Raw genomic sequence first — 6,772 nt, 5'->3', positions numbered from 1 at the left:
AAAGGGGACCGACGTCCTCGAGTCAGCTTTCCGGGTGGACCTGAAATACCAGGAGTCAAGCTTACTCCTGGCAGGCTCCTCTGGAGGACTCCAGGTAAGTAGTAGTCCGCAGTTGGACTCGTCCAGTGCCGCCTCTGCGTGGGCCAGGCCCAGGCTGGCGACGCAGTAGTCGTGCTGATCCGGCGGCTCTATTGGTCCCGCGCAGATCTTGCAGATTGTTGCCATAGTGAATTCAACAGGTGAAGTAAAAGATTCTGACGTAATTGTCGCGTTCACCGCATTTTATACTGCCTCTCGAGCTCGTCAGTATTTGCATGCGATTTGGATACTTCGCGTCAATTGGCCAGTCATTTGGACTGGCAGGAGCCAATAGGACTTCAGGAAAGGTTGGAAGGGAAGGAGTTCCCATAATGGAGAAATATCTCCGTGATGTCTCGTGAAAGCTCGAGAGGGAACCCTTGCTGTAACTCTGCTACAAGATTTATTTATGAAAAAAAGTAAAAAACGTCGCAGTGTTTGGGTGCACCCCATTCTTCAAAAACGCAAAAACCACGGGGAATTTCACCAGCTGATTCAGGAGCTCCGCCTGGACAATGGGAGGTTCAAAGCCTATTTCAGAGTGGACAAGGACCAGTTTGATTATATTTTAAGAAAAGTTGGCCCAAGCATCAGTAAATGGAGCTTCTGCCATGAAACCATCTCTCCTGCGCAACAGCTCTGCATTTGCTTTTTGCGCTATTGCTGCATTCCTGACCTGCGGGTGTCGCTGTTGGACAACTTTACACACACTAAATATATAAATGTACATTTGTACATATGTTACAGGTATCTTGCAACTGGGGATTCCTTAAGACCATCGCCTTCAGTTATCGCGTGGGTCACTCAACAGTTGCAGGCATCATAAAAGATGTGTGTGAAGCCATATGGGACAACCTTGTGGAAGAATACATGCCACCACCTAACAGGGAACGCTGGCGAGAAATCGCAGCTGATTTCCAGCAGATGTGGAATTTCCCTAACTGTGTCGGGGCAGTAGATGGCAAGCACATAGTGATCCAGGCCCCTGCCTCCAGCAGTTCCCTTTACTTTAACTACAAAGGCTCCTTCTCAATTATTCTCCTTGTTGTTGTTGATGCTCGGTATCGCTTCCAGGTGGTGGATGTTGGGGCTTATGGCCGAAGTAGTGATGGTGGTACATTGGCTGTTTCAGCATTTGGAAGAGCTCTGTGTCAGGGCAGCCTTGGCATACCAGAGGACAAATCTCTCCCTGGTGCAGAACATCTGGGGCCTATGCCACATGTGTTCGTTGCGGATGAAGCCTTTCCCCTCAGACGCCACATGATGCGTCCACATCCTGGCCAGAACATTGGGAGAGAGAAAAGGCTGTACAACTACAGGCTTTCCCGGGCCAGGCGAATGGTGGAGTGCTCATTTGGAATACTAGCGACACAATGGCGGCTGTACAGAAGAGTGCTAGGAGTGACCCCAGAAATGGCAGAGAAAGCCATTAAGGCTACCTGCATCCTCCACAACCTTCTGAGGGTAGATCAGGCAGAGGACCATCCACAAGCACCATCATCGGAACCTGATTCCAGTGCAAGGGCAATGGGAGATCTCCACAGGATGAGCAGCAACAACTCCTCTCGCGAAGCTATCACCATCAGAGAGAAATTCACCCAGTATTTCTCATCTACAGAGGGTGCAGTCCCATGGCAGGAGAACATTATTTGATGTTACATTATATAACCAAATAAACGAATCATTATATAACCAAATAAATTAATATAACCAAAGAATAAACTAATCTGTAATATACTACTTAATAAAATAATTACATTTTAATACAACTTGCCTCATTGCCTTCTTTTCGAATTATAATTTATTGATCAGTTCAATTGTTTTAGAAACATTAACATGTATTAATCAACATTGTAAAAATACACTTTTTAATTTAAAAAATAGAAAAAAAAAGTAAATAAAAAAAACAATAAAACAATAATGATTAAACTATGGATATGAATCACCTGTCTCCTCTGACTAAACCCCCCCCACCTTACTCAAACTCAGCTTCATAAAGAATTTGCTCGATTTTCATTCGCGCTTCACCTTTTTTCTGCAGAGGAAGTCTTTTAAATGTTCCAACGAGACTCATGAAATAGAGTTCATCGTAGTCTTGAGGTTTACTCCGGTTACTTAGAATGCTCTTCTGGAATTCAGAGAGGTCTGGCTCTGTACTTCTCCTCCTCTTTCCCATTGAGGGACATCTAGAGACCGGGGTGACAGGTGTAGGACACACAGACTGGATGTTTGCTGGCTGCTGCTGCTGCTGGTCGATGCCAGGGGCTCTGGCTCTACAGGAAGTAGGGTCAAGGTAATGAGGCCCTCACTTTGACTGTCCTAGGAGAATAAAATAAAGTTTATTTTAGCAGAAAAATAAATCATGACTTAAGATTGATAAAGTATGTTATTGTGTATTAGCTTTTACTCAGGTAAATACTGCATATTTCAATTATCCAAATACTGACAGCTACCCATACTTTCTATATAGTATCCAAACTTCTGTAGAAAGCTACCTCATTACATTCAGAATCTAGCTGATCTGAGGCCGGTGGGATGTTGGATGACGTCGGCCTCTCCTTCACAAATCGCTCCAGAAAACTGAGAGCATTCATGAACTTCCATTTCCTCTGACTTCCTCCCTCAGAGCCACTTGTCTTCTCCCTTTATGCTTTCCTCTCCTTTATATACTTATCCCTCAAATATTTCCACTTCTTTCTGCCCTCATCCTCTGAATAAACATAATGAATAATGTTCAGAGGACAGCTACATGTTTGCAAAGAATTGTCATTGACTGACGGAGCATTATTCTCTACCATTTTATATATAATACGTCTAGGAAATACTATTGATGAGAAAAAAGTGCATTTTGCATGACACTGAAAATTTTTATCTTAACAAGGAAAAGGTAACGGCTAGCATGACTGATACACCAGTTAGTAAACATTAATGTAAAAACAGTATCATGCTTACCAGTTATTCCAAGCTCCAAGCCTATGCGTCTCCATGCATTGTTCCTCTTATTTGAGTCAAAATAATGAGGGCTTGACAAGTCATAAAGCTCAGGAAATCCCTGGACTGCAATGATGAGCTGCTCTTCCATTTTTTTTCTTCTGTGGTTTCAAAGTAACGGAAAAGGTGAGGAAGCTGATTGGTTGGTTCTTGTCACATGACCTGCGGTGCGCTTGCGGCATTCTGAAAAGTTGAGATGTTTTTATCTCGATGCGTCACTTCCATTATGAGCACGCCTGCCACGCGGCTACATTTGAAATAACGAACTTGAGCGCGCAAAAGGCGCGATATGTGAACGGCCCCTAAAGAGAGAGACAGATTGATTGGGAAGATAAAGCCTAGTACTGATGTACCTGGCAAATGAAGAATTGTAAAACAAAAAAAAAGCTCATAGATGACGTGGTTGAAAAGACTGTCAGCTCATCCTCAGTAAGTATGCTTATTTTGACAATCTTTGATATATATATATATATATATATACAGGTATATCATATAAAAATTACCTTCATTGGTTTGTTCGACATTCTTTTGTTCAGAGTGTGCATTTTTTATTATTATTATTATTATTATTTTTTTTAAGCTAGCAAAAAAAGAAAAACAGAAATAAAGACTGTAGGGGAGAGTGGGGTGATTTGTGCCAGGGGGGAAGTAGTTCCACCAACCTTAAATTAGTATTTGTCTTGCTTTCATATAGCATTACAGCTCATAACATTAAAATGTTCTGTTTTACTTCAGAAATCACTGGCACAATTTACCCCAACGTATTCTCCCAAAAGGCACAACTTACCCCGCACCAGGGCCACGAGACCACTTTTTTCCCAAAAGCTATATTTCTGAAACAATTTATTTCAGATCCAAAGTTATTGTTCTCAGGGATGCACCACATCCTGAAATATATGTACATTCTAAAGTGAAAGGCATTACTGTCATGGCCTCACTTTAAAGTCACTTTGAGTAAAAACTGGCACAACTCACCCCACTTTCCCCTACAGCATTTAATGCAGCAACTAATTAAACAAAAGTCCGAATGAAAACAGGCGAGTATAAAATAGTACTGCCACTGTCAATTCCAGAAACCGAGTTTTTCAAATTTTGCTTTTTCAAAAAACAATGAATGTTGAGGAACTTAAAAACGATAAGGGACAAATTAGTCTACTGAGATCTCTTGAGTCACGTCTTTCAGGTATTTATACCTTTTATCTAAACAAAAACATCTCACAAAATGAGGAATATTATAAAGCAATTACAGTAAAAGTAAACAATATACTTTCTAAGAAGTTGATGCAGCTGTTATAGAGCCAATATTTGCCTGATCTTAAAAATTACTTTGATCTGTCAATATGGTCAGGTTGATCATGGTAAATAACCAGTTCATTTAGATGGCAACATATCACAGACAGGGCTTATGTTAAACCAGGATTAGGCCGTAGTTCAATTAGAGCATTTGAGTATCTTTTATAAATGTGCCTTAAAAATAAAAATAGCATTACTCGTGTTCATTTTGAGACAAAGCGGCACTGACATATTTTCTTAGTTAAAACAGTCCTGACATGCATTTTAGTCTGGGACTACGCTTAAGCCTCGTCTGTGAAACCGGGGGTTAAAGTGCCTAATTAGAGCAGAAAATATTACAATTAATGTTGCCGTAATTAAACAATCATGAAAAGTGTAGGTTACAGCATTCTATTTAGATCTACTCCCATTACATCAAAGGTTTTCACTGACTGTGCTGCAGAGTAGAAGCAGATTGGGGAATGGATTGGTCTGAACTGAGGACATTTTCCCTCTTGTGGCCAATATATCATCTGCTGATATATCATGCATTTCTATTCACTATTAATTACGTTTAATGTACTGTTGTAAAAGAGCAATATCAAAATTTCAGTCATGTTGTTCTGAATATCAACACGGCTATGATTACTTTTATCATTGTTCCTATGAACACACAAGAGCTGTGCTCATATTCAGAGCCACAGCAAAACAGTACAACATGGATTTGTCTTTAGTCTAATTTATAGACCAACTTTCCTGGAATTTCTTGCAGCGCTCCCACAAAAGAATGCAGTCTTGCGTTTACCTAATGAGCCAGGTATTCACCCTTGAGGAGATGGCTGTCCATTCTTTGACAGGGAAGAAATCAAATGCCAATGGAAGTCTGCTCCCAAGATCAAGAACAGATCCAGAAAAAAATGGAACTAATATTCTGTGAGTTTTTTATTTTTATTTTTTATAGCTCTTTATGTCAGGGGTATCGCACTCAGCTCCTGGAGGGCAACTATCCTAGCTTAGTTCTAAACCTGCTCCAACACACACATCTGTAGTTTTCAAACCAACCTAAAGGACCAGTTGGATCCAGGTGCCAGAATGAAATGGAAAAATAAATATTTGCTGTTAATGTACTCACCCCTAGGCCATCCAAGATGTAGGTGACTTTTTTTTCTTCAGTAGAGCAGTAAAGATAATTTAGATTATTTACAACATTATTACCTGTAATCCAGAGCCTAAGGCAAATCATGCAATCATATAAAGTATACACAATTATATTATTAAAGCACCCAATAATGATGTGAAACATGGATCCGAAGTCTTGATCAACTCTCCTATTACATAAACCATGAGAAACCATAAAAACTTTCATTTGGCCCCTTAATTCAAGTGCTTGGTTCACACATGCACATATCAGTGGCTCATCGGTCTTATGTGCGAGTCGAACAGTTTCCTCAGTTCAGGACCTCGAGCACTGAATGATTCATTCATCATAGGATCAGATGCGCCGCTATTTTGACTCAGGCATCCAAAAGTGAGTTTTGATCGAGTAACTTGTAGATCAGTGCTGCTCGAGCCACAAACTGTTTCAGACGCTTCAGTCCGATTTGATGAACTGGTTCAACTAGTTCACTAAAAAGAATCTGTTCAAAAGAATGATTCATTCATGAACCAGACAGTACTCTGGACCATTTGCCTGAGGCTATTGCAAGTAATGATGATGTAAATAATGTTGATTTTCTTGCACCGACTGATTGTTTTGATTCATAAGACATCAATATAACTTCAAGTTTGACACATTATGCAAGACAGTGACCAGACATGTGCAGGGTTTTCCCCAAAGGATTTTTTTCTTGTTTATTGAACTGCTATTCAAATCAGTGTCATATTGTAATCATGTTGATCTTGATATTGATTGAAACATCTTGGTCGTGTAATGTTGCTTACCTAAATCATATTTTATAAATATCTTTTTTTCCTGCTGCAGTATGCATCTATAACTTTCTGTGAGTGCTGTTGCTCTCATTTGTTGATTTCTGCACGAGTCTCTCTCACTCAGGCTGTGCAAGCATCTGGCACATCAATACATCATCAATCGCTGTTGACACTGAATGCAATTAAAATCAGAATCATTCTCATGCGAAAACCTCAAGTTTACATGCGGATATGAGCGTAGGTGTGACGTCAAAATGGACCGGCTCGGAATCGGCAGACTGACCGGCCGATCACAGGTCCGGGCCGATCATGAGGAAAACCAGCTAATTCTGCTCCCAGGCCGGTCGATCGTAAATCTTATATTTTAAAATACTTTTTTTTACTACCGCAGTATGCATCTATAACTTTCTGTGAGTGCTGTTGCTCTCATTTGTTGATTTCTGCACGAGTCTCTCTCACTCAGGCTGTGCAAGCATCTGGCACATCAATACATCATCAATCG

This window comes from Sinocyclocheilus rhinocerous, unplaced genomic scaffold, assembly GCF_001515625.1.
Source record: "Sinocyclocheilus rhinocerous isolate Xijiao unplaced genomic scaffold, SAMN03320098_v1.1 scaffold1929, whole genome shotgun sequence".
Classification (NCBI taxonomy): Eukaryota; Metazoa; Chordata; class Actinopteri; order Cypriniformes; family Cyprinidae; genus Sinocyclocheilus; species Sinocyclocheilus rhinocerous.
The sequence above is the reverse complement of the archived record's forward strand: the minus strand, read 5'-3'. Positions refer to the sequence as shown.